This window comes from Balaenoptera ricei, chromosome 2 (assembly GCF_028023285.1).
Source record: "Balaenoptera ricei isolate mBalRic1 chromosome 2, mBalRic1.hap2, whole genome shotgun sequence".
In the NCBI taxonomy this organism is placed as follows: domain Eukaryota; kingdom Metazoa; phylum Chordata; class Mammalia; order Artiodactyla; family Balaenopteridae; genus Balaenoptera; species Balaenoptera ricei.
This window is the reverse complement of record NC_082640.1, coordinates 176762355-176783330: the sequence shown is the minus strand read 5'-3', so window position 1 is coordinate 176783330 and position 20976 is coordinate 176762355. Positions and strand designations below refer to the sequence as shown.

At 44.4% G+C, this 20976-nt stretch overlaps 1 protein-coding gene and 1 non-coding gene across 2 annotated transcripts in view; one reads left to right on the top strand and one right to left on the bottom strand.

The window, feature by feature from the left end:
* Positions 1-20976, top strand: part of ITPK1 (inositol-tetrakisphosphate 1-kinase) — a 212833-nt gene that overhangs the window by 14117 nt on the left and 177740 nt on the right. The window lies entirely within an intron of this gene.
* Positions 20169-20275, bottom strand: LOC132361071 (U6 spliceosomal RNA). The gene has a single exon (XR_009501384.1). It is a non-coding gene; the product is annotated as a U6 spliceosomal RNA (small nuclear RNA).

Genomic DNA, 20976 nt, shown 5'->3' with positions numbered 1-20976 from the left:
TGGCTTAAAACAACAGAAATTTATTCTCTCACAAGCCTAGAGGCCAGAAGTACAAAATCAGTTTCACTGGTCCAAAATCAAAGGGTCAGCAGGCTACCCTCCCTCCGGAGGCTCTAGGATAGAATCCATTCCTTGCCTCCTGAGGTGTGCTGGTTGCTGGCATTCCTTGGCTTGTGGTCACATCATTCCAGTCTTTAAGGACACCATCTTTAAACGTCTCCATCTTCATATGGCCTTCTCCTCTGTGTCTGCGTCAAATCCCTGTCTGCTTCCTCTTATAATTACATCTGTGATTACCTTTAAGTCCACCTGGATAATCCAGGATAATCTCTCCATCTCAAGATCCTTAATTTAGTCACATCTGCAAAGACCCTTTTTTCCAAGTGAGGCAACATTCACAGGTTCCAGCGATTAGGACCCGATATCTTTGGGGGCCATTATTCAACATGCTACACCGTGTCTTCAGTCCCCTGTCCTTACAGTGCCTGCTTCTGTCCCTGGTGCCTTTAATGTCTTTGGAATTTCTGGGAGGGGTGAAGATTTGCTTTGCATTGGCCCCCCCCTGCAGGGAATTCCTCCTCCTCTGTACCTTCCTCTGCTCTTGTAGGTCAGTACCATTCCTTCAATATTTGTCCTTATTCCAAAAAATGTGTTGATGTCTTGCTGTGGTCTGAATGTTTGTGTCCCTCCAAAATGTATTTGTTGATATCCTAACCCCCAAAGATGATATTATTAGGAGGTGGGACACTGGGATATGATTAGGTAGTGCAGATGGAGCCCTCATGAGTGGGATTAGTGCCCTTTATAAAAAGAGGCTCCAGAGAGCTCCCTCACCCCTTCACCATGTGAGGATACAATGAGAAGTCTTCAACCCAGAAGAAAACCCACACCTGACCATGCTGGCCCCCTGATTGCTGACTTCCAGCCTCCAGACTCTGAGAAATAAATGTCTGCTGTTTATAAGCCACCCAGTCTCTGCTATTTTGTTGTCCTGCCCGAGTGGACTGAGACACAGCTCTCCCTGGCAGCAGACACACCCCCTTCTCCTTGTTCTCTAGGTCCATCTTTGTTTTAGTCCTTGGATAAGTTTCAGGTGTAAATAAACACGTGTGTTTAATATACAGGGTTTAACCTAATATCTCTCCAATGTTTTTTTTTAATTAATTATTTATTTACTCATGTTTAAGTTTCACTGGAGTATAGTTGACTTACAATGTTGTGTTAGTTTCAGGTGTACAACATGGTGATTCAGTTATACATATACATATATTTATTCTTTTTCAGATTCTTTTCCCATATAGGTTATCACAGAATATTGAGTAGAGTTCCCTGTGCTATACAGTAGGTCCTTGTTGATTACCTATTTTCTATATAGTAGTGTGTGTATGTTAATCCCAAGCTCCTAATTTATCCCTCCCCCACCCACATTTCCCCTTTGGTAACCAGAAGTTTGTTTTCGAAATCTGTGTGTCTGTTTCTGTTTTGTAAATAAGTTCACTTATATCATTTTTTAAAATTAGATTTCACATGAGTGATAATCATATGATATCTGCCTTTCTCTGTCTAACTTACTTCGCTTAGTATGATAATCTCTAGGTCCATCCATGTTGCTGCAAATGACATTATTTCATTCTTTTTTATGGCTGAGTAATATTCCAGTGTATATGTATATACCACATCTTCTTTTTTTAATTAATATTTATTGGAGTATGATTGCTTTACGATGTTTTGTTAGCCTCCACTGCACAGCAAAATGAATCAGCCATACACATACAGATATCCCCTCCCTTTTGGACTTCCCTCCCATTTAAGTTACCACAGTGCATTAGGTAGAGTTCCCTGTGCTATACAGTATGTTCCCATAAGTTGTCTATTTTATACATAGTACCAATAATGTGTATATGTCAATCCCAGTTTCCCAATTCCTCTCACCCCACCCCTTCCCCCCTTGGTATCCATATATTTGTTCTCGACGTCTGTGTCTCTATTTCTGCTTTGCAAATAAGACCATCTATACCATTTTTCTACATTCCACATATATGTGTTATTATACGATATTTGCTTTTCTCTTTCTGACTTACTTCACTCTGTATGACACTGTCTACGTCCATCCACATCTCTATGAATGACCCAGTTTCATTCCTTTTTATGGCTGAGTAATATTCCATTGTATATATGTACCACATCTTCTTTATCCATTCCTCTGTTGATGGACATTTAGGTTGCTTCCATGTCTTGGCTATTGTAAATAGTGCTGCAATGAACATTGGGGTGCGTGTATCTTTTGGAATTATGGTTTTCTCCAGATATATGTCCAGGAGTGGGATTGTTGAATCATACGGTAGTTCCATTTTTAGTTTTTTAAGGAAACTCCATACTGTTCTCTATAGTGGTTGTACCAATTTACATTCCCACCAACAGTGTAGGAGGGTTCCCTTTCACTGATGATTTTAAATATTTTTACAAATAGCTTTATTGCTTCTTCCATTTGTTACAATATGATATGTTTGTTTTCAAAATGGTCTCATACTAAGGGCATGTAGACAGACTGCTAGAAATCACATCTCTTACCTAAAAGCAATGGTCAAAATTTGAGTCCACCATTATAATGTTTTCAAAGCATATTCCAAACATGATGGCATTTGGTCCCTACATACTTCAGTATGTACCTCTGAAAAAATAGACCTTTACTTATCATGCCAATATCACATCTGACAAAAGTGTCGCTAATGACTTGATATCCTCTAATACCCAGTTCATATTCAAATTTCCCTGATTAGCTCAAAAAAGATCTTCTTACAGTTGATTTATGGGAATCAGGACCCAAACAAGACCACACATGGCCCTTGGTTGTTATGCCTCTGAATTCTGTTAATTAAAGCGGCCCCTCTCCCTTTTCTCCATGCCATGGCCTTGTTGAATCTCCAATGTTAAAAAGACACATAAGTAACACCTTTATACTCCCCACACTATTTCAGAGTGACTTGGAGAGAGTCTAACAGGTGGCACTAGTGTTTGCTAGAAAGGCTGTGGCTGTGACTTGGAGTCTAGCAGAATCAGCTGAGGTCATCCTCAGATATCAGACTCCAGCCCTACACATTTTGTCCCTACAGCAGCCCCTGTACCCTGAAATACAGACTTTTTGAAGAGGCATCTCTTTTCCTCCAAGGGTCTGGAGTAACCCTATCCAGGCAAAGTTATCTTTGGATCAAATGGGATCCAGGAGAAGGAAAGAACCCAAAACACCAAATTCCTTCTTCAGGGGCCATGGTGCCCAGGGGACGCCCTTGCAACACTCCCTTGAGCTGATGTGCAAACTGCTTTTAAAGAAAAATCAGGGACTTCCCTGGTGGTCCAGCGGTTAAGACTCAGTGCTCCCAATGCAGGGGGCCCGGGTTCGATCCCTGGTCAGGGAACTAGATTCTGCCTGCCACAACTAAGACCTGGTGCAGCCAAAGAAAGAAAGAAAGAACATTGAAGAATCCTCCTCTTGAATTATTGTTTCAGAATATTACTGAAATAAGTATGAGAAAAGGGAATTTGTTGCGGGAGGTCGGGGAGCTTTTATACCGCCTTCTTATATGTGGGGATTTGCCCACTGCATTAGTTTCCTGGGGCTGCTGTAACAATGGACCACAAACTGGGTGGCTTAAAACAACAGAAATGTATTCTCTCACAATTCTGGAGGCTAAAAGTCAAAAGCAAGGCGTCAGCAGTGCCCTGCTCTCTCTGAAGGCCTTAGGGAAGGATCAGTTCCATGCTCTCTTTTTGCTTCTGGTGGTGGCCAGCAATCGTCCGTGTTCCTTGCTTGTAGACACATCACCAAATCTCTGCCTCTTTCATCACATGGCCTTCTCCCTGTGTATCTCTCTGTGTCTCAGTTTTCTCTTCTTATAAAGATACCAGTCATTGGATTAGGGCCCACCCTAACCCAGTATGACCTTATCCTAACCACTTACATCTGCAAAATCCCTATTTCAAATAAGATCACATTCTGAGGTTCCAGGTGGACATGAATTCTTGGAGGACACTATTCAACCCAGAGGCCCCACGCCGAGTCTGATTGGAATACAAAAGATATGGAGTCCCCCTACTTCTATAGAAAAAGGCAACACCTGATATGCACTTTCCCAGTCTTCCTGTCAGGTGCACACAGGTGTGTGACCTGGGCTTTGCCGGTGGACACCTCCACAGAGGATTTTGTATCTGGAGCTGGAGCTCTTTTGTAAAGAAGCAGGGGAGGAGAGATTCTGCCAGCTGGTCATGTGTATTTGTCAGCTTCTACTATGTTAACAAATAGCCCCCAAATCTCAGTAGCTTCCAAGAGCGAATGTGTGTTTCTCATTCACGGTTCTGTGGATGGGTTGTGGGTGTACTGCACGTTGGCTGGTTTCTCCTGGGCGCCCACGGGCTGGGCTCCAGGCTGTCGGCTGGGATCAGGAGTGCTCCACATCTTTCCGGAGCTCGTGCTGGAGGAACAGCAGCTCCCTGGAGTAGTCAAGAGCAGGGCAGAAACACTGCTCAGAAAGGGCACACAGTCAAGTTGCCCACATTCCATGGATCCGTGCAGGTCACACGGACAAGCCCAGAGTCAGCAGGGCAGGGAGGCATGGGCCAGAAGAGAGGAGAAGGAATCCGTCCTGGGAAATAGCAGAATCTATCACACCAGGGCAGCAACGTCAGATGCTAGATGGCAGCAGTGTCCTTTCTGATCTGGTTCTGGGCTGTGATCCTGCCGGTGTTTCTGGCCCAATTTCTAATCTTTGGTCAGTTCCTTTTCAGCTTCAATCAGCCGGAGTGGCTTCTGGGGCTTGTAGCTCAGGGTCCTGAATGAAACACAGGATATTAACTCCTCCCTGGCCTTAAATGTGGTTTGGTGGTCACTGGCCTAGTGTCTCTCCATCCCAAGCCCACCCATCTGCCTGCTTTGGGGATGGGACTCTGAAAACCACATTCCAGACCTTGCCAGATGGCTTTCTGATAGGTCTAGCCCATCTAGAGAAAGGCTGGGAGGGAGGAATGGAGAAGGGACATCTTTCCTGCTGCTTGAAGCTCTTGTCTGCGTCGTCTTGGAACTGTGGTTGGTCCCAGCCTCCAGATTCCTTCAGCACCTCCAAGTCTGCTTCCTTGTGCCCTCTCCCGTGTACCAGCAGCAGTGGGGCAGGCCCCCTCCTCGGGGATGTCTTTTGACGTGGTTGATTGGTGCCTGGATTGTCTCCAATCACTGTCCCAGTTTGGGGGCCTCCAGCTCGAGTTTGTCATTCCCCAACTAAGTACAGCCATGGGGCCTCCTCCCATCCCTCTCTCTGGGTGGCCAGGCGTGCCCTTGGGGCCCCTGGGGTCCTGGAGCATTTCAAGGAGGCATCTGCAGTGCATAGTCACACGGGGACAGGACACAGTCTTGTGGCATCACTGGGTGTTGTCCCTGCCAGAACCTGATCCATTCTGCGTGCAGACCACAGAGGCGTCTGTATCCAGAGCCTCCCGGGAGAAGCTGGTGAGGCTCCAGCAAGGCCCCGGGCGGGGACTCAACAGTGCTTCACACGCAGCCCTCCCCGCCTAATCCCTTCACACAAAAGCCCTAGTCTCTCTCTCTCTTTCCCGGTAGAGCCTGATGGGCCAATAAAACTGGACACTAAATCATTACCCATTGAAAAACTGGTTTCCCTTGCCCCGAGGGCTGGAAGGACTCATTTTTTCATCTACTACTGGGAAAGGGAAGGGAAATATTCAGAAATATTTGCCCCCCGGGGTATGTGCTTGGGGCTGGGGGTGGGGACAGACTCCCTTCCTAGACTGTGTTGAATCCTTCCAAGGCAGGGAAAAAAAACAAAACTGTTAAATTTTCATATTTAGAAAGTTCATGTGCTTCCCCAGCTTTTAAATGAAAATAAACTTAAAAATACAAACAGGGCTTCCCTGGTGGCACAGTGGTTAAGAATCCACCTGCCAATGCAGGGGACACGGGTTCAAGCCCTGGTCCGGGAAGATCCCACATGCCACAAGCCCGTGCGCCACAACTACTGAGCCCACGTGCCACAACTACTGAGCCCGTGCGCCACAACTACTGAAGCCCACGTGCCTAGAGCCCGTGCTCCACAACAAGAAAAGCCACCACAATGAGAAGCCCGCGCACCGCAACGAAGAGTAGCCCCCGCTCGCCTCCACAACTAGAGAAAGCTGGTGCACAGCAACGAAGACCCAAAGCAGCCAAAAATAAAATAAATTAAAAAAAATACAAACAAAAACTCATGAACTTCAAATTAACATTAAATCAGCGTGATGGATGATGTTTTACCGACACTGGGTCACTGTGAATCACTGGTGTGCGGTTTAATGGGAGAAAGATGTATTTTCAACTTGACTTTTTTTGGGGGGGGGCAGGTAACGGACTATTACTTGAGTTACTGACAGTATCACTTGATTTTGGGGCGGGGGTCAATAATAAATTCCTTTTTAACTGCCTATCCATTATTTTAATGAGCCAATCAGTTTAATTGTGCACCCTGCCAAACATAATACAGGAAATGTTTTGAAAGCATTTAGTGAAATTCTTTTATTGTTTATTTCTACCACACTTAACTGCTAATGCATATCGTCACAAGTTGGATGGAAAGGAGATGAGAGCTGCAAAATCCATCATCTCGCAGGACCACCCAATTCTCTTGCCATCTTTCTCTCTTTGAACTCTAGTGAAATATTTGCCTTCAATGATACAGCACACTGATTCATCTGCCATGAACGTGACCTTAATCCGAATGGAAAAGCAAGTTTAAAATAGTGAAGTGGCGCTTGGTTCTGGGGTGGTCATCTAGATGATACAAAAATGAAATCACAACTTTCAAAACTTTTGGTAGAACCCATAGACCTCCAGTAATATGCCTACAGACCCCAAGATGAAAAGCACCACCCGAAAATAGATAGCTAGTGGGAAGCTGCCGCATAGCACAGGGAGATAAGCTCAGTGCTTTGTGACCACCTAGAGGGGTGGAATAGGGAGGGTGGGAGGGAGGAAGACGCAAGAGGGAGGAGATATGGGGATATATGTATATGTATAGCTGATTCACTTTGTTATGAAGCAGAAACATACCATTGTAAAGCAATTATACTCCAATAAAGATGTTTAAAAAAAAAAAGTACAGTAAAACAAAACAAAAAAACTTTGCTTGAGGGAGCAAATTAGAAATACTTTTCATAAAAATGAAAATTTTGCCATCTTGTAGAAAACCTTCAAACAGTAACAAAACGTCCTTACATATTTCTGGCATTCATTCATTTCTGCAAAGTCTTACAAATAAAAACATAAGATGGAGCTGGAAAAAAAAAAAGAAAAGAAAAGCACCACCCGGGGTTTCATGGGGAGAAGAAAAGAGAGATTTCTCAGTGGCCACATGAATGGGCCCTGGAGACGTCCTCTGCTGACCTGCAGAAACAGCTTGGGAAGCCTTCAATAGATGGAAGGGCCTGGGGGTGAGTTTCCAACGACAAATGCAGACAGCTCGTATACATTCAAGGAGGAGGCTTGATGCAGTCCTGGTCAGAGTGAGGTTCCTTCTGGAAGTAAACAACATAAGATATGATTGCCTTTCCTCTGTGCTTCTTTGAAACTTGAGCTGCAAATTTCCCCAAGAAGTCTGACATGAGTATGGTCTGAAAAAAAAAAGGAAAATAAACAGTTAACAATGCTTACCTCTGGAAAGTAGGAAGGAAGTAGTTAAGGAACTTCCTTTCCACCCTACTATATGCATTTTTCACATAAGCATGTATAATTTATTTTATAATTCATTTTATTAAATAATAAAGAGTGCCTCAACTCTCCAAGACCAATACTGTCCAGAGTGACAGGCAACAACATATCTTGGATTTTCTGACTCAGCTCCAGTCTGTTCTTCTTTCGATGAAGTAACTTTCCTTGGTTATACAAGTCAGATTCATAGTAGAAAGTTTGGAAAATACAGTAAAGTGGGTAAGAACCAAATTCCTACTACTTGGAGATAATCATTACTAACTTAAAAACATTTTTTTAAATTGAAATACAGTTGATTTACAATGTTGTGTTAGTTTCTGGTGCACAGTCAAGTGATTCAGTTATACAAACATACATACAGATATATGTATGTATATATATAATATATATACATATTATATATATATACATTCTTTTTCAGATTCTTTTCCGTTACAGGTTATTATAAGATATTTAATATAGTTCCTTATGTTATACAGTAGGACCCTTGTTGTTTATCTATTTTATATATAATAGTTAGTATCTGCTAATCCCAAACTCCAAATTTATCCCTCCCTGTCCCTCTTTCCCATTTGGTAACCATAAGTTTGTTTTCGAAATCTGTGAGTCTGTTTCTGTTTTTTAAATAAGTTCATTTGTATCATTTTTTAGATTCCACATATAAGTGATATCATATATTTGTCTTTCTCTGTCTGACTTACTTCACTTAGTATGATAATCTCTAGGTCCATCCGTGTTGCTGCAAATGGCATTATTTCATTCTCTTTTTATGGCTGAGTAATATTCCATTGTATATATGTACCACATCTTCTTTATCCATTCCTCTGTTGATGGACATTTAGGTTGCTTCCATGTCTTGGCTATTGTAAATAGTGCTGCAATGAACATTGGGCATTTGTATCTTTTCAAATTAGAGTTTTCTCCGGGTATATGCCCAGGAGTGGGATTGCTGGGTCATATGGTAGCTCTATTTTTAGTTTCTTAAGGAACGTCCAGACCGTTTTCCATAGTGGCTGCACCAATTTACATTCCCACCAATAGTGTAGGAGGGTTCCCTTTTCTCCTCATCCTCTTCAGCATTTATTATTTGTAGACTTTTTAATGATGACCATTCTGACCATTCTGATGTGATACCTCATTGTAGTTTTGATTGGCATTTCTCTAATAATTAGTGATGTTGAGTATCTTTTCATGTGCCTGTTGGCCATCTGTATGTTTTCTTCATAGAAATTTCTACTTAGGTCTTCTGCCCATTTTTCGATTGGGTTGTTTATTTTTTTGTTATTGAGTTCTATGAGCTGTTTGTATATTTTGGTAATTAAGCCCTTGTCCGTCACATCATTTGCAAATATTTTCTCCCAGTCTGTAGGTCTTCTTTTCATTTTGTTTATGGTTTCCTTTGCTATGCAAAAGTTTATACGTTTGATTAGCTCCCATTTGTTTATTTTTGCTTTTATATCTATTGCCTCGGGAGACTGACCTAAGAAAACATTACTATGGTTTATGTCAGAGAACGTTTTGCCTATGTTCTCTTCTAGGAGTTTTATGGTGTCACGTTTAAGTCTTTAAGCCATTTTGAGTTTATTTTTGCGTATGATGTGAGGGAGTGTTCTAACTTCATTGATTTACATGTAGCTGTCCAGCTTTCCCAATGCCACTTGCTGAAGAGACTGTCTTCTCCATTGTATATTCTTGCCTCCTTTGTCAAAGATTAATTGACCATAGGTGTGTGGATACCACTAACTTTTCAAAGTATTTTCCTCCACTTCTTTGTGGTAAAAATTTCCTTTCCTTGAATATAGTTGTAATCACACTGTGAGGGCAATTCAGTAGACTTTTTTTCCCCCAAGCAATATTATGACATAAGCATTTCTCCCATGGTTCAGTAAAGACCAGGAGATCACTAACATTTGAAAATATATTCTGGAGATTCTGTCTTTATCAATTCATTGCCTAAATTAAAAAAAAATGTTTTCATTGAAAGATAATCATAGTCTCACAGGAAGTTGAAAAATAGTACAGAGAGTTCCATGTACTCTTAATTAGCTTCCCCAATGGTGACATCTTACATAATACAGTACAATACCAAAACCAGGAAATTGACATTGGTACAATCTACAGAACTTATTCAGATTTCACCAGCCTTTTCACACGCTTGTGTGTGTGCGCATGTTTTTAATTTCTTTATTTTTTAATTTTTTTAAAGATTTAATTTAATTTTTTTGGCTGTGTTGGGTCTTCATTGCTGTGCGCGGGCTTTGTCTAGCCGTGGTGAGTGGGGGCTACTCTTTGTTGCGGTGCGCGGGCTTCTCATTGCAGTGGCTTCTCTTGTTGCAGAGCACGGGCTCTAGGCGCACGGGCTTCAGTAGTTAGTTGTGGCACTCGGGCTTCAGTAGTTGTGGCTCTCGGGCTCTACAGCACAGGCTCAGTAGTTGTGGTGCACGGGCTTAGTTGCTCCGCGGCAGGTGGGATCTTCCTGGACCAGGGATCGAACCCGTGTCCCCTGCATTGGCAGGCGAATTCTTATACACTGCACCACCAGGGAAGTCCCTGTGCGCATGCTTTTAACCTCAATTTTATTTGTAAAGGTAGAGAAACCTAAGGCTCAGATTGCTTTAGCCTCTGCCCGAGCTGCACTGCTGCTGAAGCTGGCATATAAACCTAGGTCTGTCTGATTTGAAGTCTGCATATTTCTCACTTATTCTGAGGGGTGGAAGGAGCATCAGGAGACAAAAAAATTTTAAAGGCAGCTGAAACATTGAAAACTTAAACAGTGTCTGAGGATTAGTATCCAGGAGATCCAGGCGTTGTTCCAGTAAGATGTTGGGGAAATCTTTTACATCTCTTTTGGCTTCAGGGTCCTGATCATAAAATAGAAGTGACCCCCACAACGCCCTCCTCCTAGAGCTTCTGTAAGATAGACACAATGCCCACAGAAAGATAAGTGTATCACACACACACACACACACACACACTGTTATTTTAATCCCCAAATTTAGTAGCCCTCCTAAAAATGTTCTGGATGGGAAAACTTTAATAGAAACTCCTGATTCTGGAGTTAAAAGATTTAAGTAAGTCGATTATAGTGTAGTTCCATGTGATGTTCATTTGAATTGTGGAAATCCGAAATAATGGAAGAATATGAAGAAAGCCTGATACTATGCCTCATAATTGCAATACAGAACCCCACCCAATTAAAATATTAGTCAAGAATCCCTTCATTTCAAAAGTGGTGAGACTGGGTATTGTACACCGTTCATGACATTGCCACAGGGCGGCGCCACTTCAACAGGTAAACAAATACATAGGCTGCGTCGGACATAGGCTGCGTCAACAGTGTGGGAACCACAGTGGTGTGAAGGTGTATTGGGACTTTGAGTTCAAGTGGTCTTGGAAGGGCTGAGGCTGAACAATGCATTAATGTTGTGATCACTTTTGCAGTAGGTTAGCTGAGATAAAGTGCTATGAAGAAGGCCAGTCACTGTGATAGCTCTTGCTATTAACTTATGTGTGAGAGCTCTGCAAAATATTAGAGATGGTGCAGAGAGCAAATGTCCAATGAAAGCACAAGACTACAATGGTTGTAAAATCTGTGCTCTGAGGATCATGCCCCCAACTTTAGAATTATTCGTGTGGGAAAATTATTCTTAAACTACTGAGTTTTAAATAATTCAAATCTCTAGAAACCCATCATTCTCATGAAATGTGATTGATCAGATTCTGATCCCTAGGAGTAGATCAGCTCAGCTAGAAAGGAAGTTCTGTTCTCCCAACCTGTCCCAGAAAACCCAATTCCCTCCAGGACACAAGTGAAGAAACAAACACTTTTTGCTCCATTTCACGTTAGGTTGTGCTTACCCTCCTTCTCTTATTTAATCCTTATAACTCTACCTGGTTCTAGTACCCACCCATCCACCCCGATGGCTGATCTTTTGTCAGTGTCTTTTCCTTCCTTCAATAATGAGGAAACCAAGGCTCAGAGAGGTTAAGTAATTTGCCCAAGACCCCACAGCTGACAATCAGTAGAGCTGGAATTTGAACCTAGGTCAGGTGATACCAAAGCCTGCTTTGTTCCTGTGCAACAGGGTGACTCTAAGCTATCCTTGTGCTCCACCATCAAAAATTCAGCAGGAGGGGACTTCCCTGGTGGTCCAGTGGCTAAGACTCCACGCTCCCAATGCAGGGGCCCGGGTTTGATCTAGATCCCGCATGCGGCAACGAAGACCCGGTGCAGCCAAACAAATAAATATTAAAAAAAAATCATCAGGAATAAACAGGTATCTGTCTTTGATGGAGGTGGAGGGAAGGTATTTCTCAATAAGATATAATTGCTCTTTCGTAACATATTTCAATGTTCAAAGCGTCCTTGCACAGGATGACTCTGAAGATTGTTTAGATGGAAGCAGTCATTCCTTTTTCTCCAGACATAATGCCACTATCTGTAGTTCACATAGCAGTGGCATGTCTATCAGCAAACCTCTCAATCAGTGATTCACTTGCAAGATTTTATTTTAGTTGAGTCAGCAGCCTTTTAGTTTCCTGGAGTCAAGGAGAGGTTGATGTAGGCGGGGCAGAAAGGGTAGAAAATTGTGACATAGAAGCAAGGCAGAAACGGCAAGTGCTTCCCAATTCTTTGGGAAATCGTAATGTTATTTTTTCCATCCACTCACCAAACACCGATGAGGAGAAAGAAAGCATGAGACCCTGGATAACTTACTCATTGCCAGATAACAGCATCTGCCTTATAAAATCAGCATTATTCTGGAAGTCGGGTGGCTGTGTTCCTGATTAAATCGAAGTAGAAATGCAATTGAATTGCCTAAGTATGATGATAGGGGACATACATAACACGTTTTTCTTTTCGAAATGCTTTTACATCTGTAATCTTACTTTATCTCTGTACAACCTCCCTGCCTTGAACAAACTTTTATTATAGCACTTATGGCCCTGTAGTTAATGTTCAGTGTATATGTCCATCTCTTCCACTGGTTTATGACCTTCTTCAGGGCAGAAATCCTGCCGGATTTATACATCTATAAAGCTCGAGCACTAAAGTTAGGGTTTGTTTCGTTGCAAAAGATAGAAACCCACTGGATGCAATTTAAGCAAAAAAGGGTCTTTGTTTCAAGGATCCCCAGGGTAGGGGTGCAGCCACTGCTTGGCAGAACACCAGGCTCTCTGGTGATTCCTCATCTCTTGCATCTGCCTCATTAACACCTCCTCTCTGCAGAAGTATCTTTCACTCCTTTCTGGTCGCCTCGGCTGAGAACTTGGCTGCCAGCATCTCCTGAGTGGAGATGTAACTTGTCCAGCCCTGAGCCAAGAGCCTTATCACTCTCTCTGTCCCAACCTCCCGAGTCTCCAGGAGTCAAGACCCTGATTGGTCCAGCCTCGGTGAGGTGTTCACCTCTAGCCCAATCAACTGGGGCCAGGGGGGTGTGGTTCAATCTGGGACCCAGGTGGTTCCTAATGTAGGGCACCCGGTGGGGCAGGAAGGAACAAAGCACAGTTCTCTGAAAACAATGTGAAGGGGCGGGGCAGCTCAAACTATAGGGGGCCTCGTCTGTCTTCGTATATACTTAGTGCTCTGTAAATGCTTACCGACCTGCCTGGCTCTACGTGCTGCACAATATTGGCCTTCTTGTAGTTCCCCAAACCCACCGAGCTCTTTCTGAACTTCAGGCTTCAGGATGGCTCTTCCTCGCCATCATCCCCGTGGCCTGGCTAACTCCAGCTCCTCCTCTGGATCTACATTTGGATTCACCGCCTCTTCATCAGATGGCCTTTCCTGACCCCGCCCAGAATATCCTGCTCTCTTTCTTCAAAACACTCAGCACCTAGCAGTTACTTGTTTAATTCCTGCCTCCCCGCCTCTCTCCCCCCAGAGACTCTAAGTTCCAGTGTTCCCAGAGGCCCCAGTAGCTCCCGGCCCAAAGGGCAGCCCTACAACTTGGATGTGGGACAGCAGGGGCGTTAATGCCCTGCTAGGCAAACCTTTGACCAATGGGAGGTGGGAGAAGTGGATAAATTCTTACTCTTTTTCCCTCAGTGGACTGTCTTGAGATGAAATGTATGAGCTTTTGAGAGGACAGTCCTGGAAGACGAAGCACCCTCATATTGCCAGTGCCTCCTTCTCACCCACCTCTCTTGTCAAGGGACAGGATTTCTGCTGTCTGGAATTGCACTCCCTTATAAACGAGTAGCAAAAGCCTTTGCCTCAGGCTCTGCTTTCTGGGGACCCAGGCCAGGTTGCTAACTCTAGCTGGCATACATGAAAAATTAAGCGTATTGGCTTTTGCTTAGCACAGTGCTTAAACAATGGATCAGAAATCCCACTCTTGCTAGGCTCTGCTTTTCTCCACTTTAGTTGTCTTTTTTTTTTTCCCCATGCTGCGCTGCTTGTGGGATCTTAGTTCCCCAACCAGGGATCCAACCCGTGTCCCCTGCAGTGGAAGTTCAGTGTCCTAACCACTGGATTGCCAGGGAACTCCTCAGTTTTCTTCTTATTCAAGCTTTCTCTGAATTCAGGCAAGGTTGCTACCCCCAACTCCAGCTTGCTCTCATGAAAAGAATGCTTCTTACCTCCTGGCTTCACCTTGAGTCCGGAAGCTGACCCTCATGGTCTCTGATCGGCCCAGGTAGGGTCACATGTTTTCCTCTGACCCAATCACTGGGGGCGGGTGAGGACCAAGCTCCATCTCCAGGTATTCTCTTCTTTCAGATTTCAGGAGCAGTGATGATGTGGGCAAAGAGGCAAGATGAGGCCCAGGAAATGCCAAATTGGGTTTGGTGTTGGGTAGGGGAGCAACACAGATGCAGATGGCAGGGAGTCTATGACCCCCTCTCCCCCTGTCCAGTACAGACAGGAGGAGGAGAGATCTGGGCCACCAGCTCTCCAAGCAGTCAGGGTGGGAGGCCAGAGCTGGGGCTGGCCAGGCTCACTTCCACAACGGGCTGTCCCCAGAGCAGGCTCTGCAGTCAAGGCCCAGGAGCAAAGCTCAGGCCCCTCCAACCCTGACGTCCAAGGTGGCACTGGCCTTCTCTACTCCACAACACCATCAGGGCCTGTCTACCCTAGAGCTCCCAGGCCAGAGCCTTCCCAGGGACCCAGACACACCAATACCAAGCACTGGGTTCACACAGAGCTGGGGACCCCAGCCTGGAGGTTCCTCATTCACCACAAGCTTTCAGCCAGCTAGATCCTCCCCCTCCCCCTGGGAGACACTACCTTAGGGAAGTCACCTTCTAGAGGTCAGCCAGGACTTACCCTGAGGCCGGGCCAGAGGCTCCCTCTGGGCCACCTGCTCAGTTATGGGGTCACCACGCCACACTTTGCAGGCCTTCCGGGCCTCAGTGCTGCTTCTCTTGACACTCTTATTCCCACTGTGGTATGGAGTGTCTGCAGTTTCATGGGTCCTGGGGCCCCATGGAGTTAGTTCTCAGCTCCCAGTTCCTAATGAGAAGTGTCAACACTCACAGAGCACTTACCATACCAGGAACCATCTAAGAATTTCATGATTCTCAAGTTCTGGCCACACCAAGCTACTGTTCCCCATTCATGTCCTGCACTTCCTTGTCTACAGCTTTGCACGTGGCATTGCTAGAATGACTTTCTTTGTTTGCCTTTCTTTGTTTCTGCTTGGTGAGTTCATCCTTTAAGATCCACTTCAAATTTCGCCTCCTGTGTTAGTCATCTATCGCTGTGTAACAAATCACCCCAAAACTTTGCAGCTTAAATCAACAAATATTTATTATCTCCCATCATTTGTGAGGGTCAGGGATCTGAGAGTGGCTTAGCTGAGTGGTTCTCGCTCAGGGTGTCTCATGAGATTGTAGTCAAGCTGTTGACAGGGCTGCGGTCTCCTCTGAAGGCTTGACTACCCACCTCACTCACATGGCTGTTGGCAGAAGGCTTCAGTTCCTGGCCCCCTGAGCTTTTTCCATAGGGCTGCTCATGACCTGGCAGCTGGCTTCCTCCAGAGTGAGTGATCCAAGAGAGCAAGACAGAGGGGACCCAACATGGAAGCCACAGTCTTTCATAACCTGTACTCAGAAGTTTCCTATTATCACTTCTACTTTATTCTGTTGGCCACACAGACCAACCCTAGTGCAGTGTGGAAGGGAACTACACAGGGATGTGAATACCAGGAGGAAAGGCTCACTGGGGCTGTCTCAGAGGCTGCCGGCCACCGCTCCCCGATGCGGTCCTCAGGGGATGGGCACTTCGAATGTACTTCTGTGAAGCTTGCATCATGGATGTTTAGTCTCACTCCCAGATGGCAAACTCCTGGAGGATGGTTACTAAATCTTGTTCATCTTCCCCTTCCTTTTTAGCCCCACATATCCTCTAATATAGAGTATATATTCAATAAACCTCAAATTAATGCTGAATGCATGAATAAATGAGTAAATAAATGAATGAATTAGTGATTCTCTAGGTGGATAGTTCAAGACTAGAGGAGACAGCATGAACTATTATATGATTAATTTCCCCTGTTTCCTGCCTCAAGATACCTAAGGAGTTGGTGGCTCAGAGCTCGCTTCCTTTTCCTCTGGTTACTTCTCCTTCCCTAACACCCCAGACTTGTAGCATCAGAAGGCTTGCTCGCCATCTTGGTATAATGACGGCCTGCCCTCTCATCACAGCTGATTGGACCAGGGCCGAGCACCTGACCCAAGCTGGGCCAATGGACTCCAAGAAATTTGAAATTGGACTAAGAGAGGCCAAGCTTCAGTCTGGCTGGTTTCTTGTCAAGACGGAAAATTTGGAAACTGTTGGCAGTAGCAGTTCTTTGATCCATGGACTGGGGAGCAGAGAAAGCCAATCTGCCTCAACAGGAGACAAGAGTGCAAATAGAAGAGTGAGAAGGAGGAGAGAGGGGAAGGGTAGCCGAGGTTGCAGAAGCTCTCAGTTCCTGCTTCCAGTTCTGTCGGAAACCTGGCTGCAGCTCCAGCTTGGTCCCCATGAGATACACATATATGTATATGTATTTTTAAATTTTTATACAATTTTTAAAGGTTACTTTCCATTTACAGTTATTACAAAATATTGGCTCTAGTCCCCGTGTTGTAAATATATCCTTGAGCCTGCCTTACACCCAATAGTTCGTACCTCCCACTCCCCCACCCCTATATTGCCCCTTCCCCTCACTTATATTCTTATAATAAATGGGGTTTAAGCAATGGTGTCCTGGAGCTGGTTCACACTAGCTCCTGAAAGCTAATTGTACATGTTTCTCCATGACGTCACTTTGGGAGCTTGACATAGGCCACAGCTGCAGTATTTACACCACAGGAATTGGCAAATGCTACAAATCAGTGTCCCCCACTAAAAACTGGTTATTAAACATTAACAAGCACATCGATGGTTTTACGACAATTCCAGGGGGTTTCCGTAACATACAGCCCAAATAGTCTTTCTGACTAAAACATCGGGGCAAACTCCTACTCATGCTTCGTGACCCAGTGCATCTCCCATGAGAAGCCTCATCTGGTGTTTGTGGGAAGCTGATTCTCTGTGTACTCACATAACTTAGGAGACACCATTAGACAATCCAGAATGCTGAGGGCTACGTGACATAGCCCAGGCATAAGACAGAGACCTCACCTAGGCAATAATTGCCTATTGCCCTTGGAGTGAAGTCCAGGCTCCTTATCATGGCAGGCTGTTCCTCTGAGCAGTGACCCGTGCCCTCCTCCATCTCGTTCCTGCCCACACCATCCCCACCCCATCGCCACACCCTGGCCTCCTCAGCCTTCTCAGTCTCTAGCCCAGAGTCTCTACCCCATGAGTTATCAGTCATTTGGAGAATATGATAAAGATCATGAACCTTCACCTTGGAGGAAACACACATACAGACACACAAAGATTTGCATATAGTTTCAGGGGATTCATGGACCAAATAACTTCTTTTCTCTGAAGCCCTTCCTAACTCCTACATCCCGTGTGCCCTGCTTTACCCCAAACATACCTCTCTCTTAGCACCTTCAGTGCTCTTAAGCTTATGTTTATTTTTGAGTCTTTTGCTACACTGGCTGCTCCTTGGGGTAGCATCTATCATTGTCTTATTTAGAGTACATGAGTGACTGAGGGATGGCTGAGGTGTGTCCTAACACCCAAGTTCTAATCATGAGATCAGGGTGTAGCTACAGACACAGCCTACTGTCTAAGCACAGATGTGCGTCATTGAGGCTGGCGTCAACATTGCTAAAGGGAGAAGATGCCAACCATAGACAGACTGAGACACACGCAGAAAGTGAGAAGCAGGCATTGCTATGGCTGGTGTATTCCCAGCACCAGTGGGGCGAGGGGTGGTTAGGGGCCTGGGGGCTGTCTTGGGCAAAGGAAGAGCACCCCAAGTGTGGTACCATGGGAAAAGCCTGAACTCGGGGTCTCAGAGATCTAGGTTCAGATTCTAGCTCTGTCACTCCTGGCTTGTGACTGTGAGCAGATTACTTTGTCTCTCTGAGCCTCAGTTTCCTCACCTGTCAAACCCTACTTTATTGAGTCACTGCTAAGATTAAAAGAGATGATCTGTGTGATGTGCCTGGGACACAGGAGTTGGTCAATAAAAGTTAGTGTCCCCTTTTCCTGTACTCCTCTCATGTTGGTCACATGCAACAGAAATCAACTCTGTTTAACTAAAGCAAAACAAGGAATTTATTTGTAAGAGTGGCAGAGACTGCCTACTGTCTCCCAGTTCCTGTTATCCCTTTCTAACATGGTAAAGTAATTTTTAGCTAAGTACATAGTTGCTTAGCTAGATACTACCTTTTTTTCCACCAGCTTCCCTTGCGGATTGGCACAACCTGGTAACAATGTTCTGGAGAGTGTGATGTAACTGGAAGTGATATGTACAACTTCTAGGTAATGTCCTTAAAGAGGGCAAAAGGCGACAGGTCCTGTTACGTTTCTTCAAAAAAAAAAAAAAAAAAAGAGAGGGTACATACTCACCTCTTCTCTCTTTTCTTCTGTTCTTCTGGCTGGAACAGGGATGTGCTGGCAGGAGGTGGAGCAGCCATATTGACCCATGAGGTAGAAGCTGAGTGTTGAGGATGTGGAGAAAGAAGACAGAAGGAACCTATGTTCCTAATGACTTAGTGGAGGAGAGGCACCATACCAGCTCAGACTTTTAAGGGCAAGAGAATTAAACTTCTATTTGTTCAGCCATTGTCAATCTTTGGGTTTTGTTATAGCAGCCAAACCTATACTCTATCAAGTACTCAGTGCTATAGACCGTATACTGCTAAAATTTGTATGTTAAATCCTAGCTCTCATATGATGGCATTTGGAGGTGGGGGCTCTGGGAGGTCAAGAGGACAGAGCTTTCACGAATGGGATTAGTGCCCTTATAAAACAGACCCCAGAGAGCTCCCTTGTCCCTTCCATCATGTGAGAACACAGGGAGAAGACGGCAAGCAGGCTCTTGCCAGAGACAGAATCTGCTAGAATCTTGATCTTGGACTTCCTGACCTCCAAAACTGTGAGAGAGAAATTCCTGTTGTTTATAGGACACCCAGTCTATGGTATTTTTGTTATAGCAGCCAAATAGACTAAGATACTTAATAAACCATTAAGGTGTTCATGGTGTCCAAAAAAGAGCCAGACAATTGTTTACATTGTTTTGATTTTGACTATTGTCAGTTTGACAATTATGTATTTGACTATTCGGTTGACTCTTGTGTTACTTTGATATACACACATCATTTTGTTTTTTTGAATATTTCCTTACATTTGGCACAAGGTGTTCCAGGCTCATCTTGTTATTTCCATGCCTCAGCCTTGGACTCAATCATTTGAATAATGAGTTTTAGTGGTTTTGGTGGAGAATGGTGATTAGAAACCATGATCTGGGGACTTCCCTGGCTGTCCAGTGGTTAAGACTCCGTGCTTCCAATGCAGGGGGTGAGGGTTCGATCCCTGGTCAGGGAACTAAGATCCCGCATACCATGTGGTGAGGCCAAAAAAAAACAAAAAGAAAAACACCATGACCTGTGTGCTATGTATGCTTATTGATACCAAGCTGACACTGCTTCCAGGCTTTCTGGCAGATAGGAGTAGGAAATACATGTGTATATATATGTGTGTGTGTGTGTATAGGTTAATACATGCATCTAATACAAACTCTTGCATCTATACATCCATTTAAAAACCATGAGTTTACATCAACATTTCTAATTCCAATTCAACACTTAGGGTTTACTCTAGTCTTTTCCTCTTTTCTTTTCTTTTTCTTTCTTTCTTTTTTTTTTAATAATTGTATTGCACAGTTAAATGCTACATTTTGTATACATCAATTATTTCGCCATGCGGCATGTGGGATCCTAGTTCCCTGACCAGGGATTGAACCCCTGCCTCCAGCATTAGAAGCCTGGAGTTTTAACCACTGGACCGCCAGGGGAGTCCCCCTTTTTTTTTTTTTTTAATATGGACCGCTTCACGAGTTTGCATGTCATACTTGCGCAGAGGCCACGCTAATCTTCTCTGTATTGTTCCAATTTTAGTGTATGTGCTGCCGAAGTGAGCACTCCCTCTTTTCCATCAGACGTTACTCTCTTCTCTGATGGTGAGAAACTGGATCCCATTATTTCCACACTACTTCCATGTTTGCTTGGTCCGCCTGTATGTACCAATCCCTTGACCACTCAGGTCCCTCCTCGAGCCTGGCCCTACCATGTCCCCAGCCTGACCAAGGGAAGGGGGAAGAGACCAGATGCACATCTTAAGATATTCTCCAGTGTGTGTGTGTGAAAAAAAAAAAAAGAAAAAAAAAAAAGAAGAAAAAAAAAAAAGAGAAAAAAAAAAAAAAAAAAAAGATATTCTCAATCCCTTTACTTCCCCCTGCTCGTCAAATAGCCTCCTCATTATAATTTGGCCTCCCGTTTAGCTTGCTTATAGATACAGAACGAAGTGACCTTCTGGAGAAAACATTTCCCCCTTAACCCTGGGCCACAGGGAAGCTGAGATTGGATTTGCCTTCTGCTTGAAGAAAGAAGGTGCTAATCAAAGGGCCTGGACTGCAGGACGCCTTTGAAGGAGGATGCTGGAAGCACGAAAACTGGATGCTTCTCCAGCAAGAGCCCTGGGTGGGGGCTCCTATACTTACTGGGGAGCCCAGCGCCCAGGTAGCTGTTCTTCAAGAGCATCCAGCTAACACCCTTCTCGTCTTCTGATCCCATCCTCAAGTACAACAGCAACCACAAAAGCGGCATCCCTGCCAGGCATTGTG